Source organism: Passer domesticus, chromosome 6 (genome assembly GCF_036417665.1).
Source record: "Passer domesticus isolate bPasDom1 chromosome 6, bPasDom1.hap1, whole genome shotgun sequence".
NCBI lineage: Eukaryota > Metazoa > Chordata > Aves > Passeriformes > Passeridae > Passer > Passer domesticus.
In genome coordinates this window covers 8,041,574-8,065,577 of record NC_087479.1, presented here as the reverse complement: position 1 = coordinate 8,065,577, position 24,004 = coordinate 8,041,574, and the positions used below count along the sequence as shown (strand labels likewise).

General features: G+C 41.0%; 1 long non-coding RNA gene across 17 annotated transcripts in view; it reads right to left on the bottom strand.

Annotated features, from left to right (window-relative positions):
• Positions 1–24,004, bottom strand: part of LOC135302551 (uncharacterized) — a 139,529-nt gene that overhangs the window by 108,471 nt on the left and 7,054 nt on the right. For 5 of the 17 annotated variants that reach the window (XR_010364135.1, XR_010364134.1, XR_010364130.1 and 2 more), the window contains exon 4: positions 281–467. The exons of 6 other annotated variants lie outside the window; for them this stretch is intronic. This is a non-coding gene — a long non-coding RNA (uncharacterized LOC135302551). Of the gene's footprint in view, positions 1–280; positions 468–5,070; positions 5,363–11,378; positions 18,939–19,223; positions 19,471–20,025; positions 22,164–24,004 lie in introns of those variants that run through there. 6 more of the 17 variants (XR_010364140.1, XR_010364137.1, XR_010364143.1 and 3 more) reach the window with 6 other exon arrangements.

Here is a 24,004-nt window from a genome sequence, read left to right as displayed (position 1 = left end):
AACCAGATGTGGAAAGCTGAAAATGGAGGTGTCAGTGGATAGCTGTCCTTAGCTTCTCAGTGTTGCAGTCATCTCTTTCCTTAAGACCTGGAGTGGAAGAGTTTGAAACTCCTCCATGCCAAACAAAGACAGCTCCTCTCACTAAGAGAGTCAGTTCTTTTAAAAATAAATTGTTAGCCGGAATATTCTCTAGACTAGCTGTAAGCTCTTTGAAAATCCACTCTTTCACATTCACACAGAGCTTTGGTACCACCAAGTGCACCAAGAGGCAAATAATTACCTGAAGCAAACCTCACCAAAACACACCCTTGAGCTCCTCAGGCCAAATCTCAGCACAAGAGCAAATTCTGCCAACAGCAGCTTTTTCTTGACTTCTCAACCGCAGAGAGCTGAAGGGAGGCTCAGGCAGAATGGAAATGTGCAAAGTTACAGACTCTGCAAACATCCTCTCCTGGATCCAGCAATACCTGTGGAAAATGGGACAGCCTTCAGTCCTGTCAGCTTCCTAGGAAAATTGCTCATGGAAGCACTGGATAGCAGGCAGAATTAGCAAAAGTCTGCTACTTACACCCTTTAAAATAGCCCTGCTCCATTAGCCTGGCATGGGACACTCACAAGGACGTTGTTGGGACAGTTGAGGTGGCTGTGACAGGGCAGAAGGGCAGGAGAGAGCTGCAGCAGGTTGGCTCCAACGTCCTTCCCACCCCACCTGCTGTGCAGGGCAGTATCTGTCTCCCGCAAGAAAAGGGTGTCCAGGTGCAGGGGAGTTAGGCCTCACACTCTGATACACAATTTCAGTGTGACCTTGAGCAAATTGTTTGGATCCGGATCCTTCAGGGCCTTAAGTTACTTTTACAGAGCCTTAAGTTACTGCTCAGAATTACACACTTAAATAGCTTTGTCATCTCAGTTAAAATTTCTCTGTTCCAGTGGTTGCAGTGAAAAATAAGACATCAACCCTTCCTTGTTTCTGTGGAATGCAATAGGAATAAAGAAAAGTCTCTAAGATGGCAGGGTAAGTATCAGCAGAGACATTTAATGAAGTTAACAGAGCCTGTATTAAAATGCCATTTTTAAAAAGAGGGTTTAGCTCAGCTTTCTGATCATACAGAGTCTGTCCTCTCCACAAACATCCTCATTTGCACATTTCAGTCATTAGTGCCTGGACTGAGAGGAAGAGGTTTCAAAGAAATTAAAGACACTGAATGTTTTAAAAGAAGGTACTTCTCCTACGAGAGCTTGGCAGTGTCCCACCACTGAGAAAAACCTGTGGGACAAGCCTCAGCCCTCACCAGGCACCAGGAATCCACAGGACAAAAAGGCTTTAGCTTTGCCCCAAACACAGAAAAACTTAATTCAGAAAATCCAATTACACACACCAATATAGGGACCATGATTAATTGTTCCACTCTTCACCAAACTTCTTGTTTAAAAATCCTTTTCACTGTTTCAGGCATTATCACTTTGCCTGGTGCTCACCCCTCTGTTGTGAGCACTTTGAGGAAATGGTTTAGTGGTGAACATGGTGGTGGTCCTCAGTTGAAGATTGGACTTGACAACCTTAAAGGTCTTTTCCAATCTTAAGAATTCCATGATTCTATTATTCATTTAGCTTCTCTTCTACACTTTATACAGGGTTACCAGATTGCATAGATAAATCTCCCCTTTTGTTCATTTATAAGTTCAGCAGCAACGTGAACTAGAGGACAAACTATTACCTAGAGTCCCCCATTCCCTGGGTAGTTCTACCCATCTCTGAAATTCCTTCGTGCTCTCCCAGCCCACCACAGAGGTTCTTACCTAGTAGTGTGTAATTTGTGAAGAGTCCTTACAGTCCTTTCTGGTGGGCTGTAGAGGACACTTGGTTCTGCAATGTTTCTGAAGCTTCTCTCTCCAGCTGGATCAGAACAATCCTATTGAGTTGTTATTTAAAGAAATTAAAGTGCATTTGGCACCTTCTAGTATTGCTTGGTTTGATCAGCCAAGGACACAGGTGCTACAGTTCCTATTTCAATAATCTGTTGCAAAACAGAGAGGAAATGGTTTCTGTGGCTGTCCAGTGGAGAGGATATGGACTGTGTGGCTCTGAATGGAAGTCTTTGTACACACACATTTCCAAACCCCAAAATAGCATCACAGACATCAATTAGGATTAAGGCCAAAGCAGCTCAAGGAAGAGCACAGAAACTGCCCACTACGTCAGATCCAAAAACCTGAGTTCACCCTTGTCCCTGGGAGGAGGGGAGAGAGTAGCAGATATTGGAGGAAGAATGTGCTCAGAGAGGTTGTGGACTGCCCATCCCTGAAGTGTTCAAGATCAGGCTGGATGGGGTTCTGAATTACCTGGTCTAGTGGAAGGTGTCCCTGTCCGTGACAGGGGCTGGAGTGGGCTTTAAGGTCCCTTCCAGCCCAAACCATTCTGAGATTCTGTGAATGCAGGACACAGGCCAAATATAGCACAGCTCAGTCTGAACCTCATCAGCTTCCAGCAATCAAGGGGGTGTGGAGCTTCTGAACCAGGGTTGCAACAAACATGCAAAAGTCACCAAGAACTTTATGGTTCTCACTTTTTGCCTTCTCTAAATCGTTGGAAGGTCAGCAGTGATAAAATATTCCAGAGCAATTCACAATTTTGTTATTTACTGAAGTTCCTTAGAAAAAGGTAAAATTGCCTCTTTCACATCATCCACTAGTTTCCAAACAGAATGTTATCTAAATAGTGCTTGGCTGCCTTGAATCACTGGTTTTCACTGTTAAATCCATTTGAATAATTTTTGCATAATTTATATCTCCCTTTGCAAATGGAGATACTGCTTAATCCAACTCCCACTCCAGGATCTAACTCCTGAAATTCGCTGTAGGTCTGATTCCCTGATAAATCCCAGTTACCCATTTCTCCTGCCACTGCAGAAGAAGAATTCCCAGTCTGCTCAGAAGAGTTGGCTGGATTGTCTGCTCATCCTTCAAATCTGTTTGTTCCTCGTTTCCCAAATGCAGGGACACGGGAGGTGTTCTGAAGCAGAAAAGAAGAAACACATAACCACTAACTTTGGACAGCTTAGTTAGAATTAAAAATTGTAAGATGTTTTTCTGTAAGCAGAGGGTCAGGCAAAATTTCCTCTATGTCAGTAAGAGTTTGTTCAACAGCTTTGAGGGGCTCTGGATCATTTCACAAATGAAATGAGCTGAAGTTTTTGTGTCAGTTCTCATTTACCATGCAACAATCATGACAGAGGCAGCAGTTACACCCTGGAAGGGTGGAGGATTGGGATTACTGAGCAGAGGATTCACAGCAACTGTCACCCATCATCTCTGCTGGTGGTTCCAACCAAGAATGCCATGGAAAATCCTACCACATTTTCCCCTGAAGGCATTCCCTAAGGCAGAAGGAAAGTAGGTTATAATTTGCTGCAGGAAAACTGGGCATTACTCCATCAAGGCAGGAAAAAAAAAAGTTATATTTTAAAAGAAGGTTATGAAATCAGATGCCATCTTGTGGCCAAACCTAATGGAATTGCTATGGGAGATACAACATAACCACAAAACACACAATAAATGCACAGACAATTGAGAAGAAATAAGGGATTAAAAGACTCGTGACACACTGTGGAGACTTTCAGTTTCCAGGTCTGTAGTCCTCTGTTAAATGTTTTTTTGTTTGCAGGTGCAGAACCAATTCCTCCACACTTCTGACAATTAAACTCCAGTAAAGTATTTAATTAATGATGAGATGGTCTTTACAGCCCCTTCCAAACAAAACCATATTGTGATTCTATGCATAGAAAAGCTACTTATGGCGTTTTAGAGGATTTCAGATCACCTGTCATGTCCCATATGACTGGCTGTGTGTTCTTTGCAGAATATTAAACCATCACACAATCAGGTAAAGCCTTTACTGTCACCCATTTTAAATTACTCTCATTCCTGTTTCATGGTTTTGTTAATGAGAAATCACAGGATCACAGATTGGTTTGGGTAGGAAACGACCTTAAAGATCATCCAGTACCACCCCTGCCACAGGCAGGTACACCTTCCACTATTCCAGGTTGCTCCAAGCCCCATCCAGCCTGGCCTGGAACACTTCCAGGGATCCAGGGGCATCCACAGCTCCTCTGGACACCCTGTGCCAGGGCTTCACCACCCTCACAGCCAGGAATTCCTTCCACTCTCTTATCTAATCCTGTCTTCTGTCACTAGGAAGCCATTCCCCTCTTGTCCTGTCACTCCAGGCCTTGTCTAAAGTCCCTCACCACTAAATCATGTGGCCATCCCATTGCACTGTTGGAGGACCCCAATTCCTGACTGTGAACACCACAGATATAAAAATATGTTTCTGACATAAACACAGGCGGCCAGTGTTTATGAACACACTGAACACACCTTCAGCCTCAGGGACATCTGCACAGGGCTGGGGGAGACACCAGAGGACCTAGAGGAACCCCAGGCCTTCTCCAGAGTGACAGCTGGAGCCCAGGTGGGATTCCTTATGTGGAAATGGTGTGAGATGCTGTGTTTAGGGAAATGACCTGTTCCCACCCAATGGAAACATGCAGGACCATACATCTGAACATAAAAAGAAATACATCTGAGGTGGTAGCAGCAGCAGCTGTGAGTAAGGGGTTAACTAGCAGCCATTACTATAGTGAGGAAATTACCCCAACAGAAGTATAATCCACATGGTAGAAGACAAGTGTTATTCACAAGTTATTAATAAAAGAGACCAAAAAGAAGGCAATGCTATACTGTTCTGTTAATCTCATAAGCCCAGATGTTCATGAAATGAAAAACAGTCCAAGTACATGACCTTTCATACTGATGTAAAGGAATGTTTAAGATATGATGGGATGTTATATATCACAGGATGTTAAAAACATCACAGAGAAAATTCAATATGGATAGCAAAAATGTAAAGAATTGAATACTTACAAAAAGATTTATCTGATAAGATAAAAAAGGCAAAAAAAAGCAGATTATATATTTCCATAATCATTATTTAACACACTTTTATAGACAGCACTGGTTTTACAGTGCCAAAGTACAGTAATGGCAGAAATCACTATGGCATGGAATTGCTACAATTGTTGCACACTTTCTCTTAGCATGAAAGGAACTGTTCATTCTTGGGAAGACATGAGATGGTTTCATGCACAGTAAAATGTTATACAGAAAGCACCCTACATTCAAGAGAAATTAAAAATGTACAAACTCTATTGCAGCCTGCTCTTGGAGTCAGTTCTTGAGGTAATCAATTCATTTGGGTAATTAGAAAAACTGGAGATTCTAAAATAAAATATCTCTGGATGCTGGTCACCCTTTTCTGTTCCAGCCATGGTGAATGAACACAAGTGAAGAGCCACAGGTACTGTGGAGAGAACAGAAGGAAAATCTGTGTGTGCAGACAGCAAAGAATTCAGACATAATCTTTTGGTCTTTCCTCTTGTTTCTTTTCTTTTCAGATGCTTCGGTGTAAAACATGTGGTTTACACTCATCTTTGTGTAAACTTCTCCGGAGTGATTTCAGACACAGGGCAGGCCCTCTGTAAACAAGGTGGACAAAGCTGGGCTCAGAGTGTGGAACACGTGTCTATTGTAGCTCTTTATTCCCAACACCACCTGGTTGACAGGGATTCTGGATTCTGAAGCCATATACCTCTTGGAAGTGATGGAGTAAAGGCAAAGCAACCCAGCAAGCTCTAAACTGGGGTCCTCAGCCTCCTCTTGCAGCATCCCCATCCTGGCTGACACTGGAACAATGTGGCCTCGGCGAGGGGAGCAGGGAAGCTTTGGGAGGTCAGTTTACACCCGGGTCAGCTCAGACGTGCTGTATACAGTATCAGGGTCTGTTTTCTATTTGCTTGTCAAATACCAACACCATAAAGAAAGGAATAGTACTAAATCCACCATTTTAACCTTACACATACCCACAATTACAGCTGAAATAACTCAGCAATTTTTGAGTTATATGAGTGCAAAGAAAGCATCTGCAACCAATCACCTATTTTTTGTTGGTGGGTTTTTTTTTTTCTGGCAATTCTATATCTTAAAATTGTGAATGCAGTTCTATTTTTTTAAAAAAACTTGTTAAAAAAAAAAAAACAACACATGTGCTCTCAGGCTGAAAACACACATGCCAGATTCAGCCTGGAGAGAATTTTTACGGCTGAGTTATAAAACCCTGAAAATAGGGATTTATAATGGAAATGCTGACAGACCATTAACTACAATAATAACATAAATGGAGCAATAGAATTTCCAAGTTATCTCCTTTTTGTTTGTGTCAGCATTCCTGCACCAAGAGCCTGTGTAACACACACAGAGCATTAGCAGCACATCACTAAGGGCTCTCTCCTATGGCGTTCACAGGATGCAGAGGAAGACACAGCAGAGGAAGCAGAAAAGGACAATATGTCTTGAGATCCACCATATCTAACTCAGTATAGAATCTAATTAACTCTTGCTGGACATAGGTTTTGTGAGGAATCCTGGCACCAAGCAAAGGCAAGTAGCAGATACCAGTTCACCTGCTTTGCTTCGTGCTGTATCCACAGGAGAGCAAGGCACTGCATGTTGATCCCACACACTTCCAGTGCCCAGCATGAGGATTGCTTTGAGCTTTCTTTGTGACCCACAAAAGAAAGAGGGAAATGATAACTGGGCATGAAACCAGGGTACAGGAGGACTGTTAAACTACACTTTGCATGCTCTTACTTTAAAAGCTCCAGATCTGTCTTCTCTGGGAAGATGAATACACTAAAAATATGCAAAGTGTCATGCTGCTCAAGATAATTTGTTCCCTGTTAGAGACAGGGATGAATTGTTTAAAATACATGGCAGCTAAATTTATAAAATCTGTGTATTCTTCAGCTTTCCATGGAAAAAAACCTCTTACTGGTGAAGCTGTGTATAGCCCATTACTGGAAGTTTACAACAAAGTATGCACTCCTTATGAAAACAGAATTTCATATTCATAGAATCCCAGAATAATTTGCATTTGACAGAACTTTAAAGCTCATTATGTTCCAATCTCCTGCCATGAGCAGGGTCACCTTTCACTAGACCAGGTTGCATCCAACATGGCCTTGAACACCTCCAGGGATCCAGGGGCAGCCACAGCTTCTCTGGGCAACCTGTGTCAGGGCCTCACCTCCCTCACAGTCCAGAACTTCTTCAAATTATTCTGCACAGGGCTGACACTGGGAGCAAAGGAAAATGACAGATCCATGTGCAGTTAGGATTTGTCAGATTCAGGCTTTGAAAGATCCTCCAATACAATCAGCATCTGGCTTGTTCCCTGGCTTGTTTGTCCTAAGACACCTGACATAACAGAGCCAGTATCACTCCCATTTTACAGATGGTTAAAGAAAGGCACAGCGGTGAAATAAATTCCTCAATATTGCATATCAGATTTCTTTCAAAACCCAGGAAAAGAACCAAGTTTTCTCCTTGTTTTAGTAACCTCTGCTGTACAAAAACCAGATTTTAATCTTTTTCATTTTAAGGGTAAAAAGGCTCAATATGACCCAGGAGTTGAAATAACTCATCTGCTTCACAAAAGCCCTGGTTAAGCCCAGAAGTGGAGAGCAAACTCTGAGATCACAGAAATTATTTTCTTCACAAAAATCCTGAGTTTTATACAAAGAGAGGAAGTTTGAACAAAAGAACAGTCTTTTTCTGCTAACATCATCAATGACTCTGACCGTCCCTCCCTGCTATCACCCTTTCCTGACATCCACCAGCTCCCCCAACGGGGAACCATTCTCCTAAATTATTCTCTATTCTCTGCATCAAAAGAAGGAAAACCAGTGGCTGTAACTACTCAAGCTGCTTTACTGATCCTTCTGCCACTATTGCTCTGCTCTTGTCCAACACACGTGTCTGAGCCTCGTCTGTGCTCGGGATATTTGGCAGACCGAGCACCCTTTGTCCCCCTCGCATGCCGAGCGCTCCACAAAACTGCTCCCAACAGCGCACAGCGCTCACGCCACTGTTTGGATTAGAGAGCCTGGAGATGACACGTGGCTCTGCCTATTGTTTACAGCCCAGGATAACACAACAGACACTCAGTTGTCCCAGTGTCTCGCCAAGATTAGCACGTGGAAGAGCAGGAGCTGGCCAGGGCTGAGGCTCAGCAGGACAGAGGTTAGGCTTGTGGGTAGAGGGAAGGGCTCCAAGGAGCGTTGCAGTTCCTTCAGAGCAATGACACATGCTCATGGGTTATCAGGAGAATCTGTGTTCTGGAAGGTTTCTTTCTCCTTATTGATACTGAGCTCTCTCACAGAAACATCTGGGAGCAGCACTTTCTACCATCTCTGATAAGCCAAAAGGCTGTGTTACATCCACGTGATGACCCAGCCCCAGAGATAAAAGCTCTCCTCACTTCCCAGCTGGCTATGGCATTGTAGCCATTTGGACTTGGAACCTTGGCAACAAAGAACCTCCAGATGGTACCAAGGGCTGTAGCACAACTTCTTTCCCACAGCCAGTGTGGGCAGGTTGTTTCCTTACTATCACACCAGCTATTCACAAAATACTGTCTTAAATTCATGGAATCACAGACTGGTATGTGTTGGAATGGACCTTAAATACCATCTTGTTCCAAACTTCTGCCATGGGCAGGGACACCTTCCACTAGGCCAGGCTGCTCCAAGCCCCATCTAACCTGGCCTTGGACACTTCCAGGGATCCAGCAGCAGCCACAGCTTCTCTGTGCAACCTGTGCCAGGGCCTCACCACCCTCACAGCCAATAATTCCTTCCCAGTATCTCATCTAACCCTGCCTCCTATCACTAGGAAGCCATTCCCTTCTTGTCCTGTCACTCCAGATCCTTGTCTAAAGTTGTTCTCCAGCTCTTTCATAAGTCTTCTTTATGTTCTGGAAGGATGTAAAGAGAGTTCTGGACTGGAAGGAAGTTCTCATCCTTATTTTCAAGGGACCAAATGGCCTAAAGAAAACTGGTCCAGAAGCTTAATGCCACCTCCATAGTTCCTGTCTCAAGGATACTGCCATGGCTGATATTAAAATGAGGATTATTGCCCAAGCAATAGAGCTGCCAGGAAGTAGAACATTTTCTGCTGTACCCAAGCCAACCACAAGCACTTTAACCTTCCTAATCAAGCCCATCTTAAACCTTCCTTTCCATAGAAAAAAGCACTGCTCAACCCATCCAATAAACAGAAAACCAAAGGCACTCCTCCCTCCTTTTCCTTCCCACAGTTACACAATCCATGCACTGCCATGCTTTGAAATTGGAAAGAAGTGGAGGGTTTTTGCAAATAATCACCAGAAGCGAGGCACTGAAGCAGCTAACAGAGCGTTAACCTGGCAGCTGACTGCACTAGGGAATGGCAATAGGATGACTATTCCCAGAAGGAAAACTTAGCTCAGTAATCCCCAGCCTTGCTGGCACTGCCTGAAGAAGGTTGGCATCTCAGAGCTTGATAATATGGTATTAATCATGTTCTTGTCCTGTATAGTCATCATCAAAATCAAACAGCAAAACCAAGAGGAACAGGAAATGCTGAATTAAGGTAACACTTCCCCCACATAAACCACCACTCCGACCTAATCCTGTTCCTCAGCCATGCCAATCCCAGCAAATTAGACTTCTCAAGCTGTTTGAAGTCCTGAGCAGCCAGCTCCAAAGTGAGGAGTAAGTACATGGCTTCCAGCCACATTTGCATTGCCTTCCTGCCAATTTCATCTTCCCCAGATGCAGGTTCATGAGCCATGACAAAATTTGGGGGCAAAGTGGAACAGATGCAGGGAGTTGTTTCTCCTGGTTTGAGGTTTCAACAGGAATGCTCCAGCCAGCTTTGGTGAGGGTTGAAGGGAACAGGCAGAGCTCAGCACCTGCCCTCACCCCACTCCACACTCTGTGGTTTCACTGCGTCATGGTGAGAAGGACAAACTTTCACTATGTGCAGCCTTGGGTTTTAAAGTTATAGAACTCCTTCTAAGTGATTTATAATATTATAAAGTGGTTTGAATTAGTGAAAAATAGAGGAGCTAGATTTTTTTTTTTTATTTTATTTAGTGCTTCAGTTGGTTTGGTTATTTGTTTCAATATAGGACATCAAAAACAATCTTGGTGTTCACAATGAGCAGTAAAGGCCATTCAAATATGTTGGAATAAGTTTAAAAGCAGGTGGTTACCTTATTAAGTGTTAAATATTCAGAGATGAAATATGACTCTGTTTCCACCTAGGGCGTACAGTAAATGGCTTCCACACATGCATAACAGCCCATTAGCACAATAAAAAAAAATTAGTTATCCAGCTGAAATTAGACCAAATATGTACTAAATGCAAGAATTTCAAAGGATCCATTTTATTTTAAGAGCCCTTGTTCAGCTGGATCACCCTGGGTCCCCTAATCTAAACAAATAGAGCACAATAGAAATTATTCTTTGGAATTCTTTTACCCACAAAGTATTTGTGGGAGGGGAAGTGGTTGGACAGAGTAGTTTGAACTCATCAGATACGTGACAAAGAACCTTCAGATTTTCATTTCCTAAAAGGATTGGGAATTCCATGGGCAGGAAAGCAGCTTTCCAGGACAAGATACTTCCTTGAGTCTGCAACATCAATAAATTCACTGCTGAAACTCAGCTTAGTGAAGCAAATTAAGATTGCTCTCAACATTTTGATGGTATTTTAGCAGGTCTCATCTCTGCATGACTTACCGACTACAAAATTAACTTGTTGAACTTTAACTGACTCTTTTGGAGCAAAATATCCACTGGCAGGTGGGCTCCAAAGGGACAAGTATTCAAGCTTAATAAACATGCAGTCTATCAGCTTGTGTGTGTTTTAATAACCATAACAATTTTGTAGGTATTCAAAAACCCAAAATAATTTTATTTTTACAACAACTGTGGCAAATCAAATCGGGAATAGGGTAGACTAAAGCTAAAGTAAATGCCCATAAACTTTTAGCCATATATGCAAAAAATAAAATTCTACAATAAAAGTTGTTTAGCAGTCCCCATGCCCACGTTTCAGCTGAAGGGAACTGTTTCAGTCACATATGCTTTTTCTCTGGAGAGTTATGTTTGGTATTTTACACTCAACTCTGGCACTATTTTTCACTTGTTAATTGGAAACCACAATCACTTCTGCAGTGTTTTGCTCTGCTTTCTGTACTTGTGATCTGCACTCCACTGTCAAATATTTAAAGTCCAAAGCTGTCCTGACAAGGGAACAACATCTGTCCCAGCTCTCCTTGGAGCTGACCTTCCACAAAGTGAGTCCTGGCTTCCATCTGTAGCAAACGGGTTGTTACTGGAAAGACAAAAGCCAATTCTACAACCTGCATGAGAACGAGACTCCAGCATCGTGTCTGTTCACACCAGGGTGGAGTTTAGCAGATTCATCAAAATGTGTGCCTTTTGTACTGAAAGGGAGAAATTTTAGGAATAGATGCAAATCTTCTTCAACATTAGCTTTCCAGTTAATTGGGGGCTACTCGTAGTCCTGTCACACAATGTAAAATCTGCTGTATGGTATAAAACTTTATTGTTGAGGTTGTTGTCATGGACATTGTTAAAACAAACATCAGTCCCAATGATGGCAGGGTGTATGTATCTAGCTCTCAGATATATATACACATACACACACATGCCTGTATATATATGTATGTGCATTGTACTTATTATCATGTCTTAGCAATTAAACTCCAATTTTTAATAGTGCCTTTATGTTTACAGTAAAAAAGTTTGTATTTTTTTAATCACTGGGGAGGAGATTGTGTCACCAAGGCTGTGCCAAGCCAAGCTTGATTGGCTCAACCATTCCAGTAAGTAGCTCCTCAAAAGTTTTCATGAACAAATCTAATTTTCATCCTGTATCTCCAGTAAAAATACATTCCAGTTTGAATGTATTCAACCATTTAAGTGCACACAAAGATCAAAAACATCCCTAAACAGGACAGCTCCCTACACCTGGGGACATGGGTTAGTGGGGACCTTGGACATGCTGGATTAATAGCTGGACTCGACGATTTTAGAGGGCTTTTCCAGCCTAAATTATCCGTGATTCCACACCCACAAGGACGCTGCCCAGCCTCGGTTTGAGCTTCACCTGTTTCGCTCCCCAGGTACCTCACCCCTGGTTCCTCCCAGCAGGCAGGGACATCTAGCGACTAAAAAAGGATATTGCAAAGAAACAACCACATCTATTTCCTACACTGTTTTGTTAAAACCAAATCTATTTTGTTGCTGTGGCTGATGAGATATTTCCAACACATTAAATTAGCCAATACCATGTACACTCACCCACAATCTTTACTTGGTTTAACTCTTATCAGGGAAAATCAGAGGGTAAATAATTTCTTTTTTAATTCCACTCTAGAAAAATTTATTTCCTTGCAGTAATATCTCAACAGAAAAACCTGCGTAACAAAAATAAATTTCTTCTTTGCACAGATCACTAGAATTCTGAACTTCTTAAGAGGACGTTTGCAAGTTTTGTTTCATTACATGCATCTTATGCTTCAAATAAGACATAAAGAAATATTCTACATCACTATCTTCTTTCTTTTTCCTCCACATTTATAAATGCTCTCATGGAAAAGGCCCTGGTAAGTAAACCCATATTTCTGACCTGCTGCATGTCTAACATTTCTTCTTTAATAACTCCATGAGCATGGCAGGCTCTTCCTATTAACTACATTACATCATCATTATCAAAGACGAAAGGAAATTAATTTTGTTTTCCAAAGACTTGGCAATAAGTTGGGTCTTTACTTCATCAGACATCTGCTGTTTTTCTACGTATGTCATTTGTGAAGCAGAGTTTTCCTTATGACTTTATTCTCCTCACAGTTTATCGTGCCACACTGTTTACCAGGGAAATAAAGCGGAGCAGGATTTCTCATTTGCCTTCCAAAAGTGTAAAGCTAACTTAAAGCCAATACTATAATCTTTATTTCAGTTTCACATGCTTTTTCTGGTTTAAAATAAAGCTCAGCAAAGACAGTCATACAAATATAACCTCTCATGGTCTTTGCCTGAAATTTATTACTTGTGCTGCAAGACTTTGTTTTAACAGATGGGACTTTATCAGCAAATTATATGGGCAGGCCACCAACTTCCCTCAGGAATGGAGGAGTGCTCGTATTTACTTGGGCTCTTATCTATGCACTTAAAGCCATATTCTAACCACAAACTTCTATTTTCATTGATTGATAGAAAAGACAAAACACAGAGAATCTTCTGTTCTAAAACACTGCATCTCCAACCCTTGTGTTCCCCATGTACAGGATCAGTAGCTGCTGTCAGATATTTCACATGAGGAACACTTCTCTTTAAAACTTCCCCTCTTCCTTTTTAAAGTTGAAGAGGCTTGACAATGTCTTTTCACCTTCTCCATGTAACTTCATTAACGCTTCACCAAAGGAAACAACTAAGACCACTTTTCCAAATATTTCTTTTGTTAAATAATTTAATGTGGTTTGCTTGGAGTTTTTCTCCACTCAACTACACCGTAATTTACCCTGCAAATAAGACTCTGTAAGAGAAGTTTGCTCCTGGAAAACTCCTTCTAAAGTACAGCCACCAATGCATCAGCAACTGGATGGATACATTAGTGAATATATCCAGAGAGGAGTGACCCCAATTTCATGTCTTTACTACCTTAGCAGCACAGAAGAGCTCACAAAAGTAATCCTGTTGTGAGCAGGCAGGAGAGGATGCAGGACCACCACGGGGAGAGCAGGGAATCTGAGCTCCCAGGGCAGCCTGGCTCCCACCTGCTCCGTGGTGTGACCTGTGTGGGACATTGTGGGCTGAGTAAGAGGCAGGTGAGGGAGAAAAACTAAATAAATAATAACTCCAGGGAGAGAAAGAAGTAGTGATAAGCACTGAGTGTCATGCTAGCTGCCAGCTGCTATGTCCCATTACAGAACCTGATCTTTATGCTTACTGCTAATCAAGATCTAAAGATGTAATTCATAATTTATCTCTGAATTGCACACATCATCCTCAAACAAACAGTTTTTGAAGGAATTTTGAAATGTGCATTTTACATCTAATGATTCCACTCAGCAATTTGCTCTGAAAGAGATAGAATTCTGAAAAATATGGCACAAGTCTCATTTTAAGATTTTCCTACTGAAACACAGTTTCAAAGCAGTTTGAATTAATAAGAAGGATGCCAGGTAAATTCTTTCAAATGGGAAAGAAAATTTTAATACAAAACCATATAAAAACTTGCAAAAAAACCTGCTGAAACATTTCAAGTGTTTTGTTCCAAATAATTGAAAATAGCATTAAAACTAAGTTATGCTTTCCTGTTCAATGTAATTCTTTCAATGTAGTTTCATTTGTATGTGTGTTATAGGATCCATACTACAGGACCCAATCCTCTAATAACCCCCCTGGAATTCTCTCATGAAACCCATCTAGGAATATTTGAGCAATGCATTTAAGACTCAGCATTCTGTCAGATGAAACTCTTTGTTAGCAGAAAGATTCCAAGTAAATTGTCAACTATAAAGTTCAGAAACCACCTACATCATTGTGAGACACAGTTAAATGAACTATTTAACTACAGTTAAAAGTAATTTGTCGTAAGTTTTCCTCTTGATGACTTGATTATCCTGTTCTTCAACCACATATAAAGCCCTGCTAGGCAATGAGATACCTCCATTGTACTTCATGGGTCTTGGATGAGACCTTGATGGCCAAAGCTGTCCTGTTTTGTTCCCAGAATGAACAGTTCCCAGTCCAAAAATGTGGTGTTACTACAAGAAATTGTATCAGAAACCGGACCTCAGAGGAAAACTTAGTAATACAGAGGAAGTTTGAAAACACATTGCAAAAGTAAGAGGATTTATAAAGCAACCCTGTGAAAATCTGGCCGTGGTTCTGGCCCAACAATCCATATCTGGATTTCAAATATTTCAACCTTTACAGATAAGATATGGTGTGATATGGACTACCACAAAGATAAGAGTTATTTTCTAAATACTCACCAAAATCATGCTTAGAGGCAATAAACAATTGCCAGAGCTGTAACTCATGTGAGAGCAGTTAAGCAAAGGCAAATTCCAAGGTATTTTAGCTGAATATGGTGTTCAAATTCTGACATACAAGGATAGGAACTCATGTGAAATGTGGACCTGGATTTCAATTTTAAACTTCTTGCCATTAAAGTTCAGGGTATGTTTGGGTCACACAGCTCAATATGGGTTTAGATCTCTACAGGATATCGGGGTTTTTAAAGATATTTTTCATTTTCAGATGTGACAGTTAAAAAATCCTGGGTACAATAAACCATTTGACTTGGGGAAAAAAAGTTGAGCTATAAACTGAAACCAAAGTAGCTCAACCTGGGAGTGTCCCAGCTGCAGAAAACTCTTAATTTTAAAACATTTTGATTGATCCCCAATCTCTTAGAATTACACTGCAGTAAGGGCTGTGCACCCTTCTGAAATCAGGCTATGCCTCAATTACTTCATCTGCGGATAAATTTCATTGTTATTTGAAACATGTGCAAAAGGCAGATACCAGTATACCCTAAAATTGATTAAATATCTACCTCATTAAAATACAAACCCTACAGTATGAGAGGCCCTGCTATGAGGGTTCACTTTGCATTAAGAATGCTAAACCTTGCCAGGGAAATACCATTCTGGATCTGGATCAATCCAGTTTAGTTGGACAACATCTGTATTTTAGCAGCTGGACACTTACAGCACCAACAGCCTCATTAGGGCTTTCACAGAGTTTCTACTGACAGTAAACACAAACTGACTCACCTGGTTATCTCCAGCAATCAAAAGGAGAAGGTAAACAGGAATCCTCCTCAGATAAAACCTGGAATGAAAAGCTTCATCCCACATGAAGTTGACATATTTCAGCACCAAATTTGGATCAGAGTATTTCAGAATGCTTTATGAATTCAAAAGTGACTCGAGGAAATGTGAAACCTGACAGGCTGTTAGTCCATTCTGGGGGACTATTACCTTCCAGACAATTATTTTCAACATAAAATTCTGAGGTTTGGAAAACCCTTGTGCCACATCCCGTGAGGATTCACAGTCTACTGGCCAAATGTGTCTCTGCCTTATGATACAACACAACCAGTAACACTGTGCTTACTGCCCTTGGATTAACAGACAGGAGGAAAATTTCATACCTTTGTTCTGAGACACTATTTTAAAAAGGGCAATCATTATTTTAAAATTATACAAAAAACTTATATAAACACAGAACTGACAGGAAAAAGTAGGTAAAGCCAGTCTCATAATAGCAAGGAAGCAAACTAGGTGAATACTATTCAGACATTCTGGCTGGATGGATAATTTTTCCTGACCTTCTCCTATAAGATGTGGAGTGTACAAATAGCAGGAATGGCACTTCCTGGAGTATCTCAGTTTTCCATGCATGCAGAAAAGCCTCTAAGAGTCACAGCATCTCCTTGGGGGGGAAAAAAATGTCACAAATGTGTGCTGGATCTGTTTGATGAGGTTGTCCCCAGTTGTTGCCTTGCTTTTGGAGGGAGATTTGGGAAGATGCAGACTGCAAGCCAGAGGAACTGCACCAGAGATGGTACCTCCACCTTGCTGATATTCTTTCCTGCAGATCACATCTGGCAGCATGCACCTCATGGAATGCAAGTCCAGGAGCCCCACAAGGAAAGCAGGAGTCATGATCTTGGGTTTTCACTATCCAAACAACACTGCATGCTCCCTGTGCTCCTGAGTTGCTACCCGAAAAGAAGGAGCAGGTTGCAAACTGCTTTAACCCTCTGGGTGAGCACTACTGCAGCCTATGGATCACAGCTGAGCACTCTGGTGATCAAGAACCTCTGCAGGTGTTTTTCAGCCATATTTTGCTAGTAGAGCTCTGGGAGAAGCAGTTGAGTTCCACATTGCTGCTGCTCAAAGCCATGTTTACAAGGTGTACACCCACCCTGTAGTTAAGCAAGGAATTTGAAGGGGTGCTTGGTGAACAGGATGAGTTACAGAGTTGTATCCGGTTTAAATCAATCCCTTTTCAGCAGAGCACTTATGTATGTGATTACCTTTAAGGCTGTATGTTCCTCATTAAGTCGGTGGGGTTAAGTATGCCCTTAATGATATAACAACAATCAGAATATGCTTAACTCTTTTACAGATGGCAGCCCTGAGCCAGGACCCTCATTAGCGCTCCCTCTACACTGACAAAGGGACTGGGCCCTTTTACTGCAAGGGAAATGGGATGTGGTCTTCCATAAGATTTCAAGCATTAAATCCAAATGCAGTTTCCAGAAGAAAGCCACTCAAATCCACACGGACATCCCAGCTACATTACTGTTTATCTCACCTCCTGAGTTCTGCATGGAAATGTCTTCTAAGTGTGGAAGTGACTGTCCCAAGCTCTTGGAGGATCATTTGTAAACTTGGCATGAGGTTTGTTTTCTAAAATGCTGCTGTGAACAATTTGTCACTGACTGAAAGCCTGACAAACAAGCCCCTCTAGACTAATTCAGTGATTAGGAATGCTTCTCTGGAGCTAAGTATGGAATACAGGCTTAGAAGGCATTGCTTTTACTTATGTTTTATCCAAACACTGCCTTAAAATAAAAATGACAATGACAATGCAATGCCAAGAATCCAAGAGTTAGGAAATGCCACAAACTTCATTTGGCCCTTTTTTGAGTCAGGTGTCCATTGCGTGATCATGCACAATTCTTTTCCACCAACCCACCACTTCATTCATTGTGAGGAAAGAATTAGGGCTGTCCAGGAGAGAGCTGTCTGTACAGATGCTCACTGATTTCAAAACCAAGCAGTTATTCAACTTCTTTCTGTTCTTCCATTCTACGTGCAGCCCCAGGTTTTATCCTGTACATGGCCTTAAACTCCATATTTAATATGGAATTATCAATTTCCTCACAGGCATTCCTAGAGTTCTTTTAACAAAACGTCCAAGTACATCACACTGGATAAAAAGTTTGTCTTCACAACTGATATGCGAGAAGAGAATTAACAACTTCCACTCATCATGTTGCTGTTTCCTGATACCTCTACTTCCTACTTCCCTCCCATTTTCTCCATTGGAATTCCCATCAAGTGCTTCTTCCACTATTTATCCTGAGTAAGTACTTAAGAGACAGTACTAGAAGCAAAGAAAAAGAATGATGAAATGAAAACTTCAGAGAATTTGGCTGCCAAATCCTAAAAACCTCTACTAAACATTTGCGAACTAAAATCTTTTGAGAGCTATACAGCTTGGCCAGATTTGGGAAAAATTTAGCGATGCCAAAATATATCTCAATTTGTTATCAGAACAATTTTTATGCCAGATTTCAGGTGTTTGACCAAAGCCTGCTTGAGCTCACAATGAGAGTGGACAAACCTTTGGTTTGCTTGTGGGTTATTTGTTTGTTTGATTTACACAGTGTCTTTTTCATTAAAGCATTTCTAGTAGATTGAGAGGAGTGTTGCTGATCAAAAACAGTTTAAAAGTTGTAACAGAGATCAGTGCAATATGCACTCAAAGCATCTCAGCTCTTCTGGGGATGCCAATTGAGATTTAAAATTAAAAAATTAGGAACACGGTTCCTTGATTTTAAGGGTAAGTAATACAGATTAGCAGGCAAAGGTATGTTAGACCTTGCAGTGACTCCTGGTGGCCAGTTGTCCTGGAAAAGAAAGGGAATACCAGTGTAAAACCATGGCACAAGGGTGCTGTTGACAGGCTGGCAGGATCCTCTGAGCTGCAGGCACTGCCCAGAAAGGTTCTTCTCTCTGGGCACCTTCCAGGGCTGCAGTTTCTCTGGAGCACCAGTGACGTTCCAGGCTGCTGGGATTCAACTCCAGTCAGCAAGGGAAGCTTCCCAAAGGAGATCTCAAGAGTGCCTCTCTTCTGCTCTCTTCCAGCTATTTGAGTACCTAGCTCTTTTCTCATCCCCCGGATTTTGGGTCACAATGAAAATGTAAAAGCTGAAAAGTACTGAATAGCAGGAAAATATTAGAAACTTATTAAAGATGACAAAATAGTGCTTTTCCCCTTGCTGAAAATATCAATGAAAGGTTGATATTTCTGACAAATTTCCAGTAGAAAATAATTAATTTCAATCAATAAAATCCTCAGAATATAAAAAATAAATTTTCAGCATAAAACGTCTTTTGTTATTTAGTAAAAAATTTCCACAAACATTGATATTTTCAATATAAAACCCAAAAATCTACATGTTTTATCAGAAAAGAGTCAACAGCAAATTATGATCATGAATACTCTGATGCATTTTAAGTTTCCTTATTTTTGTTTTTCTGAGTAAATCCTTGTGGGCCACAAAGAAGAGCACCTTTGTGATGTCTTTCACAGAAACACAGAATGATCCCAGAGGGCAGCCAATGGGATCTAGGAGTGATGCTGTAATTCCTCCAGGCTCTGTGGCTTTATTTGTGGGGATTTCTTTTCACTGGCCTCCAAAGGCTCTTCTCAAGTATGACTCCTCCACCCAGGATGTGAAAGCCTAATGCTTTAGGACAGATATGTGCAAAGGAAAAAAGGAAATATCTTTTAAATGCAAAGGAACATGAAGTAGATAAAGGAGTGATTTTAAGTTAAGCTAATGAGAAGTATACAATTCATTTAAAAATTAATATATTTATTTTTTATAAATAAAATAGAAATTACTTTTTAGAAATTAGCATTTTGGTGGAAGGTGATGGCTGAGACACATGCAGACAGTGAAGGCAGATGCTGCCACCTAAATATGTAAACTACTAAGTTGTACAAAGTGCCTCTCTACTTTTAAATTGACTATAACTGTTAATAAACAAATTAATTGGTTTTTTATTTACAAAATTCCTCCTTTTCTTCACATTCACTACTGTAGGCAGGAATGAGGTCACTCCTGGCCACATGTGGGGCAGGATTTACATGGAAGGCCCCAGCAGTGTTCCGTGGAAGAGGCTTTGAGCAGCAGGAACAGCATCCAGGCTCTTGCTTGCTCCTCACAGAGTTGTGCTGACAGGTCTGCAGCTGCCCTTCACACTGTCACATGCTGCTCATGCCCCCTTGTCCCCTCCATGTTGTTTTATTTCTTTGACTCATAGTTAACAAAGCTCCACACCTCCATCCCTACGGACTGAGGCCCCTATTCCTTCTCTGCATTCACAGCAAGCTCAGCCAAACCTCCATGCTGAGGCAGCTTCCCAGGCATCCCCGTGTGGGATTTCCCTGAGAGGGTTCTGGGGCTCATCCAAAACCCAGCCCAGTGGAGCAATGGGCTTTCCCCCACACTGTCCTATCAGAGGACTTCAGCTCCAGCCCAGTGTCACTGCCACCTCATCAAGCTGACATGGAGGTGCCAAGAAGGTGCTGTCCTACCCCAGAACTCCAACTTGTCACCGCCTCAATGTGAGCCAGTGACATTTCCTATTATTTCCACAGATCTCCAGGGTGTGAATCTGGGATATGGGCTGTAAACATAATTCACAAAGCAAGCTGAGGCTGCACTGATAAATTGTATTTCTTACCCCTTTAAACACTCAACACACCAAATACATAAAATATCTTGTTTATTAACTTCTTCCTGTGTGGACAGACCCACTCCAGAGAATCAGCCCTTTTTTTTTTTTATGTCACATGAATTAAAATTCACATTGGATGACAGTCTACTGTGGACCCATTTATGGTGATTTATTGAAGCTTAAGACACTACTTTCTAAACATATTTTGTGTAACCCACCTGAGAGTCTGACCATCTGGTTAAATAAGATTTTCTAATAGATTTCAAAATGTTGCTGCACTTGGCCTGAAGATAATAATGTTAAAAACCTCAGCAGTAAGGGAAAAAGCCCAATTACACAAAGGCACAAAGAATTCCTGATCAAAACTCTGCAGCAAATCCTCAACTGCTGCAAATTGGCATTAAGTAACTTACAGTGGGCAGGAATCTGGTGAGCTATTTAGGTATGAATGGCTGTAATTCCACAGGATCTGAAATTCTTATTCTGGAAGAACTCAAGCAATCAGGGTTCACCAGATTGAAATGAGTATCTTACAGGCATGATGCTGTGAGATAAAAAGCATGCTGGCTGTTTTCCAGCAAGGAACTTGAGCATGCCTTTATCTTTAAGCTTATGAGCAGTCACACTGAAGTCTCATGCTTTGGGCCTGAAATTAAACATTAACTCAAGGATTTGGGCCAGCATCAATGAAATTTTAAAAGTGACAACTCCAAAAGCCAGGATTGTTTTGGGAACAGTTACTCAGGTGTATCTGGTCTGAGCTCAGCTGACAGTCTCAGGGAGGGATGAAAGTGCTGTTACCTTTCTGCTTTCCATTATTTCAGGCCTGACAGTCTCCCATTTAACTGTGGGAAGTGTTTTCAAGTTAGTAAATATCTACTGAGATAATTGAGATAATTTAAAATAAACTTATATCATCCCTTGCAAAATGTAGCACACATATACCTTCTTCTCAGTCATCCAAAATACAAATAGAGGAAAATGAAAAATCTGTCACAAAGTTTTGAATTATCTGTTTTATCAATAGCTGAGTATTTTGCAGCATTAACCTGCAACTTCAGCTATTAAAGTAAGTCAAGGAGACAGGAAGTGAAGATGGAAATCAGAAAGAATAAAAGCTGCAAAATTAAGCTGTTCTCTTTCACATGTGAAATTCCATATAAAATACTTCCCTATAAATAGTTGTCAATAAACACAACTGCTGCAAATGTATTTGGTAAATGTTGAGGTCAAAGGCCTCAACTGTTTATTGCCTTGTAAACTCAAAGGCAAGTAAATTTATTGCCTGAACGAGTTTCAGAGTATTGGCCATCATAAAAACTCTGCATCCAAGGTACAAACCAGCCCATGGGCTGTATCACAACTATTCCACACACAACTCAGGACCACCACATGTAGCATAATTCCAAGTATCAGAAAAACATCAGAAATATATTGATGCCGTGCTGGATGTACATGGCACTTCACAGTTGGAGGAATGGATCTCACTATTTATGTAATCTAGGTCTCACAGAGAGAAGATTATTACTTTATTGTACCTCTTTTCCCTAATTTTAAAAAGGTTGAATTGGTTCTAAGGCTTTCTATAAACTGATGAGAACCATGGTTGGTGTTTAGTGACAAATCCTATCCTTAGATCCATTATTCATGACTATACTTCCAGCATTAATGTTTTGAGAGCCTTGTTATTTTCCAGCTGCAAAACATAAAAGTGCCATTTCAGAAAAAAAGTACATAAATGTGTGCATGTATACATACACACATATATAATGTATAGATATATGTTTTCTTGATCAGGGTTCTATTTAAGGAACATTATGTTTCTGTCCTCTGAAGTTACAGCTCTAGAACTGAATGTGCTCAGTGCTCTTCTTCACATGATCCTCTCTCAAGTATTGTATGATCATTAATTATTGTAAATTAGGAGAGAACAATCTGCACAAATTGGATCAAGAGAAAATTCTAGGCTCAAGCTAATATGGCATTTGGTATAAAACACTACACTTAGTAATCTAGCCTGTAAACTCCTCAGGGATTTTCCCTCTAATGTTTTTCTCTGTACCATGGAATATGCAGCCAGTGCTAGGAACTTTGGGGTAATTCCAATTTTTAATCCCCTTCAGTTGTGTGGTCAAAAGGAGCTGTCCGGCTGCCCAAACTGTGCTTTCCAATTTAACTGGAACTGCATCCTGCCTCCACTCTGCGAGTCCATTTGTGAGTAGCTGATGATATCTGCAGATAAAGCTTTGCAGGGTGTTATTTGAGGCTGAAGCTGCTGTCAGGGGATGGAGCAACTGAGTGCATCTGCCAGTCAGCAGCCCCACTTCAGCTGAGCACACACACGTGTAGACAGGCCCAGGACAGTGCAGGCACACAGACAGTGCCCCATACAGACAGCAAACCATCAAACAGCAACAAACAGCAGCAGATTTAAAAATCTACTTCCACGGATCTGCAAGCTCAAATAAGTCAGAGGTTTAAATACAAAACACCCAGGAACATGCATAGGTATGCCTCATTTCCTAGACAACTATGGCACAGGTACAGAATGTAGATTTTTGGTTTTACTCCAGACACATGTAACTGTTTTCTGATATTGCTCTCATCAAAGAAAACTCAGCTTTCCTCCAGCCCTTTCTTGGAAATGTTAAATGTTAAACATTGTTCCACCTGAGAAACTGCCCCAGCAGATTCCATGCACAAACAGTTTGTCAATGTCAACAAACCAACATTTAAACTGAAAGGTACTGTCATGCTGACCCTCCTTCTTCTATTTGCACCTTTTAAAAAACCACAATTAATCCAAACCACATATAACATGTGACAAGCATAATACCAAAATATTGTCATGTATGAGTTGACAAATCAGAAAATTTAACACTTTGCCCCATGTTTCCAGAACAGCTTTATCGTGGGATGATAATACACAAATGCAGAACACTTGTGACTGAAGACTTCATTGGAGCAAGGGACAATATTTCCATCCAGGAAATTCAGCTCCTGCTTCTTTCCACACCAGAACCACTTAACACACCCATTGATGAAGATTTATCACTTACAGGCACTGACTTCTTGGGGGAAAGGCTAAGAAAGCAGTACCTCCAGCCCTAGCCAGTGTTACCTAACAGAGCATTACTCATGGTAGTAATTCCACTGGGGTTAATGGGACTAATCAGTAGAATGGTGATGGTGAAGGAGAAATAGACTCCAAATTAACACAGGGAGAATATAAGCCAAATAATAATAATGCACAATATTAAACATAAAACTCTTCCAGGTACTCCTCTCCTATAAGTCTGTTTAGCACAATTAATGGAATAACAAATAAGTGTTATAACATTACCCACCCATTACACTGCCACTCGACAAACAACACGGCCATGAACTTTTCTTGGCATAACGTGGGATATAAATGGGGTACTGTTGCTTAATCATTCTTCATGATGTTTATAGGAGGGAAATAAGAGCTCAGTATAACTAGAGGCCACAGGAGGGACGCTTTAAAGGCTGCACTGCCATGTGTGTCAATACCAAGAG